This window comes from Gymnoscopelus braueri (assembly GCF_963280865.1).
Source record: "Gymnoscopelus braueri genome assembly, chromosome: 6".
Lineage (NCBI taxonomy): Eukaryota > Metazoa > Chordata > Actinopteri > Myctophiformes > Myctophidae > Gymnoscopelus > Gymnoscopelus braueri.
In genome coordinates, this window is record NC_137607.1 from 52,601,217 (window position 1) to 52,611,216 (window position 10,000).

The following is a 10,000-nucleotide window of genomic DNA, read 5'->3' on the forward strand; positions in this document are numbered from 1 at the left end:
ACGCAGCTGCATAGATAATCTAATAGGCAGATTCCAGGATGAACCCTACTGACTTTGGTGAACCCTCCCTTTGTCAAATGTCCAGTTTATGGAGCAGCATGGATTCCCACATACAGTAGCCAGATGATCCGAGATCTCCACCTTTGGGGAAATTTAAAAAACATAGACGCTAACAACCCTATATATGCACACTGCTTTGGAAACCAATCCTGATATATCATCCAAATGTCTTTGCATTGGTTCCGCAATGTAGGTCTTTTTTTTTACCAGTTTTGCTTGCTTACCACTTTCTCGATATTATTTTTTTTCTAGCGACCTTTTCATCATTCATGGCTGTCCTTCAATCCTTTAAGCCAATGGGGAGACTTCCCCGAGACTTCCCCATACTCTGAACGACAGGCGTCCTCCCTTGCTATGGGATCATAGCCCAGAACAAAAAAAAAAGTGTGGTCGTCGCCACCAAACAAACTATTGACTTGACTCCTCACACACACACACACACACACACACACAGCGATGTGTTACTCCGCGAGCAAAAGGGTACAGGACCACAGGTCCATTTGGTTCCGTGCGGGGACGCCGGGCAGAGCAACCTGGTATTAATATGACTGCGTCATCATTTCTTGTTTTCAAACCTCCAAACTGTTTCCATCCAGTTCAGCCCCTACATTGAATTTCGATGCCGGCAGGTGTATACATAGGTGGAGATCTCCGACCGTCTAGCTATACGTGAGACTAGGATTTTAGGGGGCTGCTGCTAACAGGGCTTTTAGACTCTAGTGAAAGAAAAAGTGAACCCACTGGCTTTTAAGGGAAAAAAAAGCTAACACACAAGTTGCTCTTGCCAACTTGTCAGAAAAACAATCTTCTCGACTCCACTCCGCCGTGAATATTTTTATTTTCCTGTTACGACTCCCCCCCCCCCCCCCTCTCAATTTGTCTCTCTCCCTCCCCTCTTGCGCGCCCCATGCCTCTCTTTCGCTCCCCGTTCTCTCTCTATCTCTGTCTTTTCCCCACATGCTGTGGTGCTCTGAGGGCTTTAGTAAATCCATAGTTCCATATGCTTTTATGGAGCCGCCTCATTTGCCCAGTTAAGCCTCCAGTCAGTTGAATTAACCCATTGAGACCGGGAACGCATCCGTGTGTCATTTTGTTTAGATTTCTTTGGGCTATTGAAAAAATTCTGCAGATCTACAAGCTCATAGCGCGGCACAGAGTGCCGCGCTATGAGCTTGTAGATCTGCTATTTCTTTTAAATCATGAAAATGTGTGCAAATCCTTGAATATATATATATATATATATATATATATATATATATATATATATATATATGTATATTTATTTTTTAAAGCGAACATTTAACCAAATGTTTGCTTCTGGGGGATTCTAAAAATGTCTTCTAAATTTTTTCAAACTTATGTTTCTATATCAGTGGTTCAATTTGAGTAAAAAATTTTCGATTTAAAAAAACATATTCAAAGATTAGCACACGTACTTTTTCACAATAAAAGAAAAATAGCAGATCTACGAGCTTGTATAACTACTATTCTTTTGAATAGCCCAAAGACATCTAATGACACACGGATGCGTTTCCCGGTCTCAATGGGTTAAAGCTGTTAGCTCTAGTACATGACTGCTCTATGGCTGAGGCTGAGATAGAGGCCCCCAGGCCTACAGTACATAATGTACTGTACCATGGGCCCTGTGTGGGCTGAGAATTTACACACAAAACCGTGTCTCTCTCTCTGTATACGTTAGCACGATCTCCCAAGTCTCCCATATTCTTCTTGACTGTTTGTGCGATGCAAAAGAAGACATTATCTGATGAAGGTTGTTTAGCCCCGAAAGCATGCGCAAACATTAAAAGCAAAAGATTGCATTGTAAGTGTGGAGAATGGTTGTTCTGTGCTTTCTCTCTTTGGACTTTATTGTACTTCTAGCACCTGAGGGTGAGTGGTAGTCCGCTCCACGGAAAGTGTCATTAGCTATAAAAAAAGACGGAGGAAGTAGCTATAGTGGGCCAAACCCAGGGCCACTAGTGTCCTTAGTGATTTGATAGAAGATAAGATAGATAGAGCAAACTAAGGAGCTGTAGCCACTAGCCAGGACTCGGCCTGGCAGTCAGTATATAGTGGTGGAAGAAGTACTCCGATAGTTTTACTTAAGTAAAAGTATCAATACCACAATATAAAAAAATACCCTGTTACAAGTAAAAGGCCTGTCTTTCGAAATGTTACTTGAGTAAAAGTACACAAGAATGGTCGTCAAAATATGCTTAAAGTACCAAAAGTGAAAGTACTAAAATGTTTGGAAAATAGCCTGTGCATAAAATAGGGCTGAAGTGGTTAATGTATGTTTTATAATATAATAATATATATCTGCAATTATTATTAGTAATTAAAGTTTTCAAATAATTGTAGTGGCGTATAAGTACAATATTTTTCTCAGCAGGGTCCCCACACATTTTTAGCAATGAATTTCCAAAACTTTTCCAAAACTTTTCCAGAATATTTAGCCCAATTTCCAGGCCTATATAACAATCATTCAGCGCAATAATGTGTCTCTTACTCCTATGTAGAATGCCCAAAGATAGGCAGTGTAGCAAAAATAAAGCATAGAATATAGAATAGTACAATTTCATTCAAAATTTCGTGCAAAATTAGGGCATAGCTCACTGGAAGACTCATTATGGCATCCGTATGACTTATTTTATTTAAATAATATATGCCATCACACAGCCCGTTCGGCGAAAAACTACTTATGTTACATATTTCGTGTAATGTTATACATGTTTATGAAAATGTTTTGTATTAACAAAATCAATAGCCAAAAATAATGCATAGCCAAATATTTTTCCAGGACCCTTGATAAATTCCAGGACCTTTGATCAATTCCCAAACTTTTCCAGTACTGGATTTTTTTTTTTTCAATTTCAAAATATTTCCAGGAATTTCATGACCGTGGGGACCCTGTCTCAGAGATGTAGTGGAGTAAAAATAAAAGTATTGAAAATTGGAAATACACCGGTAAAAGTAAAAGTACCTAAAAATTGTACCGTACTTGAGTAAATGTACTTAGTTACTTGACACCAGTGCCAGTAGTTGCAGTAGTGGAGATGACTTTAGAGTCCACAGTTGGCTGTGTCTCCTACACAGTAATGAGTCTTCCTAACAGCATTGAGCAGTTACAGTACAGGCTCTATACACAAACCTCACAGAAGGTTTGTGACTATTACCCAGGGCTTCAGGTTACCTAATGTTTTCTTACAGTAAATCGTTGCTGTTGCCGGGCAGAAAAACCTCCTATCTCCATGTTCTAACTTTTTGTTTTTGTTTTAAACCCATTAAGACCTGGAACACATCTGTGTCATTTTTAGATTTGAGCTAAAAAGCATTATTTTACACTTTGGGCTATTCAAAAATAGCAGATCTACAAGCTCGTAGCGCGGCACCGAGTGCCGCGCTATGAGCTTGTAGATCTGCTATTTTTGAAAAATTGAGAACATTTGTGCAAATCTTTGAATATATCTTTTTTAAACTCAAATCTTTGCTTCTGGGGGTCCCTGGGACAAAGATATTTTGAGATGGGGGTCCGCGGCCAAATACATATCATTTTGGGGTCCTTGACATGAAAAAGTTTGAGAACCACTGACATAGCAACATAAGTTTTCTTTTTAACTGACTTACTGTAGAAGACCTTATGTAGAATCGGAACCTCAGGCCTTAATGGGTTAAATTAACGCCCTTCTTGATCATACTACAGCGTCACACAGAAGCACCAAACGTAGCAGATCCTCAAACACCTCGAAACACGGGCGACGCGTTTTGAGCTTATAGATCTGCTACTTTTGCCGCTTCTGAATTTGAATCCTGAAAAGTAACAGTTTTGGACATATGAGGTTTCCACCCTGACAGAGGCAAAATAATGTTCAACTCTTGTCCAAAAGAAAAGCAAGCTAATAAACCTAAATACAATTAATCTGCTTTGAAAAACAGCTCTTTTATATTGTACTGTGAAGTTGATACGGTCGCACTCTGAATTTATTGAAGAAAAGCAGATGACGTGAGCAGTGCACTGATAATAGACAAATAATGTACTCCATCACATGATTAAGTATTATGCTTTGAGGTAGTAGTAGCTGATGTTTATTGGACTAGTCTAAAAGGTGAAATGTAGCTTAAGTGCAACTCCATTTATATTAAACCACACTATTACAGTACCAAATGAATAGGACGAATGTGATAAGTGCTTTCCTGAAATACGTCCTGCTATCACACAGCTGGCACCGACGCCAGGGCTTATAAGCGCACAATTAGCAGGTGCTTTTTATACAACACAACACAGCGTGCGCGCCTACCTACGCACAGCGGTGGTGGGCAGCACTATAAAGGCTGTGATGGCTGCATAGTACGCACTAACGTCCTCTGCCTTTCACTCAGGTTTAACCCATAAAGACCTGAGGCAAAGTCTACTTCTACAAATCCTAACAGTTTTCTGAAAAACCCTATGTTTCGATATCAGTGCAGTGGTGCTCAAACTTTTTCATGTCAAGGGACCCCCACAATGATATGTATTTGGCCGCCGACCCCCTACCCCATCGAAATATGTTGTTCCAGGGACCCCCTTTCCCCAGAAGCAAAGATTTGAGTTCAAGAGTTCAAAAAAATATATATATTCAAAGAATATAGAGAAAAAATATATATAAATATAAATAAAAAAAATATAAATAAATTCAAAAATAGCAGATCTACAAGCTCGTAGCACGGCACTCGATGCCGCGCTATGAGCTTGTAGATCTGCTATTTTTGAATAGCCCAAAGTATAAAATAACAGTTATGGGCTAAAATCTAAAAAAAAACGACACAGCCGCGTTTTCCCGGCCTGAACGGGCTAATATAGAGTAATGGTTAACCCGAGGTCATTAATACACATTAGCCGACCATCAAAATTCATGTTGCTGCTCTGTGCTCTCTCTCTCTAACGGCGGAGCGTAAACAGCCCCCTTCTGACTGGTGCCGTCTCTGCCGTTATAATTAATATTTCCAATTATTGATCTGAGAGGAGTGCTGAGTGGTGACTGTCCAGGGCCCTGGCCTCAGCTAATAAATCTGTATTGTACACAGTGGGATGGAAGGGGAGGGAGGGGGGGAGAGAAGGACAGAGGAGTCAAGAGCAAGGAGCAGCAGTGCTGTAGTGAGAGGTTGTGTTATAACCAGAGCCTTTCTATTGGAGAGTTACGTCAACTAGGGAGTTGGGGGGGGGGGGGGGGGGCGTGTCCTCTCCTCCGCGTCATCAGTGCCCATGCATACATACCCTATAGGTGGGGTTGGCGAAAGGGCCTTTCTGTGTGGAGTTTGCATGTTCTCCTCCCCGTGTCCCCTAGGGTAGGTAATACCCTCACAAAAAAACATGCAGTAATCCTGGTCTCTATATACTGCCTCCCCCCTGGTCAGCCGGGGCGCCTGATAGAGGGGAAAGGAACTGGTTGTGGAATAACGTGTTCCTTCCACGCGCTACGTGCAACCGGGGAAACTCGTAGTACAACTTCACCTAAATGTGAATGTTTCTCTTTATTTTTTATTAAGATGTCACTTACAACTACCTTTTTATAACAATATTTTGTTTAGGTTTAAATGAATAGGATAACTGAATAATCAGAAAATGAATCAATTGATTAATTGATTATTATTATTATTTTGATCATAAGTAGCTAAAAAGTAGTTAAATCTGTATAGTAAATCTGTATACTAAATCTGTATACTAAATCTGTAGCTAAATCTGTATACAGCATATTTTCCAATTAAATGATAATTTTTGCCAGTTAATTCAAGTTGGATAAGCTAAACAGTTCCACCTTTTATCCCACAGGTGAATCTGTATTCCAAATACACTGATTGAGGCCGGAGGGCCCAAAACGTCTCGTAGGCTAATTAAACACAAAAAAATATCTTCTTTGTTGAGTGCTATCTCATTCTGTTTGAACAGCAACATTGTGTGTAAAGCTTACATATGTACAAACTAAGTAATTTCCCCCTCCTAATTCCATGTTTTTAAGGATGGTCTTGGTAATTACATTGCGACAAAGAAATGTGTTCACATCAAGGGTGCGACCACGACTCCAAACTCGCTTCAACGTTACTGAACTTTCTTACCGGGTGCACGGTCTGGAAAAGTAACTTTACAATAAATCTCTATAAGAGAATACCAGCACTCACGGAACTGTCATTTAAGACACTTTTTATATATATACATATATATATATATATATATATATATATATATATATATATATATATATATATATATATATATATATATATATATATATAAAGGTTGGCATGGTATACTGCAGAGCAGACAGAAACTTACGCGTATCGGCGTCAAGGCTGCAAAAATGTGTAGCCTATGTACATATTAGGTACATATGTCTGTGCATGTAAAGTTCATACTGTACTTGCACATGTATGCATAAACACACAAACCTGTGTATAATATACTGTCGGATGGAAACCTCATATGTCCAAAACTGTTACTTTTCAGGAATCAAATTCAAAAGCTTCAAAAGTAGCAGATCCACAAGCTCGAAACGCGGCGCGCAACGCGCTTCGAGCTTGCGGATCTGCTACTTTCGAAGCTTTTGTGTCACGCCAACCCGATCGCACACGACTAACTATACATTGCACAGAGGTGTCATTCCGTGCATAGACAACTGGAAACGCTGAAAATCTGTGCATAGCCGCCTCGCATCTCCCCCATTGTGACTAAACCATTTCGGAGGCGCGCAGTCTCAAGGGAACTGGAGCCACGTAAGGGACCACCGAGTGAGCTTAAAGCGAGCGAGTTGCCATCCCGAACGTTGCGACGTTCCCTTGAGCCCACTCAGCGCCGTTTGAGTTATGTACCGATCCACCGTGGGACTCGCCGACCCGTACATATGCACAGATTTTCGGGTTTTCTAGGCGACTATGCACGGAATGATGTGCACTGGGTCCGATACTACATTCTGTGAGCTCAGGCTGGTCACGCTGTAGTATGATCAAGTTTTTGTGTTAACAAAAAACACAAAAAGTTAGAATATGGGAGATAAGAGGTTTCCGCCCGACACGGACGATACGCATAGTACATAGTATATATTTTGCTGGTGTGTTTAACCCTTTAAGACCGGGAACGCATTCTGTGTCCTTTTAAGATTTCTTTGGGGCTATTCAAAAATAGCAGATCTACAAGCTCGTAGCTTGTATAATGAGCTCGTATATCTGCTATTTTTGAATAGCCAAAGTGTAAAATAATGCTTTTTTTTTGCTCAAATCAAAAAGTGACACAGATGTTTCTCCCGGTCTTAAAGGGTTAAAATGTGCTGGTGGCAGCAGTACGGTGGGTCCAGATAAGAAACATCAGTCAGTGGCTGAGGCAACGGCACAGCCACACACTGTAAGCTGTGGGATTCCTATCAGAGCAAATCCAACCCGCTGCTATACAGCTGGAGGTTGAGCTGAGATGGACTGACAGATCCACACACCCAACCACACACCCAGACAGCAACACATTTCCTGACAGTACATATATTCAGAGTTATGCCACTGAAACCCGTATCCTCTCTAGCCTATATCCTATCCGCTGTTTTAACAACTTAAAGGAGTAGTTCACCCAAAAATGACTTATTTTCTATCAACTATACGCCTTGAATTGATGGAGTTTTTTTGTTTGTTTTCGTCGCGTTCCTAAGCACATAATTTGATAGCCTCGATCTCCAGGCTTTTATTTTCTTTAGCGTTTTGCTCAAAAATAAGAGCCTGGACCAGCCTGCTGACGTTCCTGGCATAGGAAGTGGGTGATTTCCCTAACCAACCAGAGTGCAGTGGACGTCGCTCCAAATGTTGTGACGTCAGGGCACTCAATGCTGCACATTGGGGAGGAGGAGGGGCGCGGGGGCGGGAGCACAGATCGGTGAACCAATGGGATCACACGCATTCTCTCTCCGGAGATGTTAAACCCGCCCCTCTATGCCAGATATCAGACATGCTAGGGCAGTCTAATAATTTGATGACCGGCGAAAAGATGCTAATGTGATCCGGTAGGAGACTCCGCAAGTCTCGTCAAATTATTTTAGGCTTAGGAATGCGTCAGAAACAAAAAAAATCTCCATCAATTCAAGGCTTCATGGGGTGTAATTGATTAGAAAATAAGTCATTTTTGGGTGAACAACTTCCTTTAAGCCTTTAATGTTCCCTTACAGAATAGGCATGGTGGTTAAATGCAGGCAATCATATGTTGTCGGAAGCAAAAAGAAAAAAAGAAGAAGAAAAAACTAAGAAGGAAAGAAAGTACTATCGTTTGAAAACCAATAATTTCTTTCTCTTTCCTGTTACTCCTCTCTTTAACACAGCGGGCATCGCTTTCCTCGTTTTGTCTGTAAAACAAAGTGCTCTGGAAGCTGAAAGTAGCCCAAATAGCTTTGTGTAACATGCCCCAATTAGCAGAGCTAACAGGAAAACATTGGTTTATGATCTGCAGTACGACTCCACTATACTCACACACACACACAATGCAGCACAGTACCATATCTCTCAGCTTATTACCATTAGACCTTCTGTTGTGTGTGATGCCATCCAACTTGTGTTGTTTACCCGCCTCCTCCAAAAAAGAGGAAAAAAACTAAACAAAACTAAAACTGCCTCCAAGGAACAGCCCCATGCCCATCTGCACAATGCCTTAAGCCTGGTTTATGATATCCACGCTGTCGTGTGGAAATCTTGTATGTCCCTAAACCGTTCCTTAAAAAACAACAAAAAAAAAACTTTTTTAAATAGTGAAAATAGCACATCAACAAAACCTTGTATGTCCCTAAACCATTCCTTTAAAGAAAATGGTTACATTTTTAAATAGTGAAAATAGCAGATCTACAAGCTCAAGCTTGCAGATCTGCTATTTCCACAACTTTTGTGTGCCACTCTTGTATGGTGAAGTAGGGGCATTATTTTACAACAAAAAAAAAACATAAAAAGTAAAACATCCGGAGATACAAGGTTTCTGCCCGACAGTGTCGATATTTTGTACAAAACGCGTCGCAAGACTTGTAGATCGGCTGTGTTTTCGGGTGCTAGACACCGTCGTCGTGTGTACAGTACGACGGAAGTATAAACGAAGCATTTACACAACAACAACAACAAAGCCCTTCCAAAAAACCCACCACTCTGATAGGAACCACTATAGCTGAAGTGTGTTTGGCTATGCCTGATGCCACGTCTGTCTGCTCTGCTCTCTGCCTGCTCCTCCAGCCTCTCATTAGACAGACAACAAGGCTCAGCACACTCATCAACATTTCATGAAGGTGAATGTGTCACGAGGCACACACACACAACACCACCATCACCTTCTCTCTCTCTGCTAGCTGCCTGCCTGCCTGCCGCGCCACCACCTCCATGACTCAGCGGACTGAGACTCAACCCACAACCATGTTGCTCCTCCTGTCCTCCTGGCACTACTGCTGCTTTAAATACGGCACACATACTATATACAGTATATATATATATATATATATATATATATATATATATATATCGTCTCTGTCGGCGTGGAAACCTCATATGTCCTAAACTGTGGCGTTTCGGGATTTAAATTCAAAAACGTCAAAAGCAGCAGATCTACAAACTCGAGCTTGCTTTTGTGTGACGCTGTAGTATGATCAAGTAGGGTGTTAATTCACCAAAAACACAAATTAAATTAGAATAGGGCGATAAGAGGTTTCTGCCCGACAGTAATGATGTATATATATATATATATATTTATAGTACTGTACATATATATCTCCTACTCACATCCTCAATCTCTCGATCCCTCTCTCTCTCTCATTCCATACTTGTCTGTCTGTGTGACTGTGTCTAGTTGCCTGTCTAGTTGTCTCTGGCTGCCTGTCGTGTGTGTGTGTGTGTGTGTGTGTGTGTGTGTGTGTGTGTGTGTGTGGGGGGGGGGCTACAGTATGAGCTATAGTCTCTACTA

General features: G+C 41.0%; 1 protein-coding gene across 1 annotated transcript in view; it reads right to left on the reverse strand.

The window, feature by feature from the left end:
• Positions 1–10,000, reverse strand: part of celf5a (cugbp, Elav-like family member 5a) — a gene marked incomplete at both ends in the record, with an annotated part of 372,721 nt that overhangs the window by 158,061 nt on the left and 204,660 nt on the right. The window lies entirely within an intron of this gene.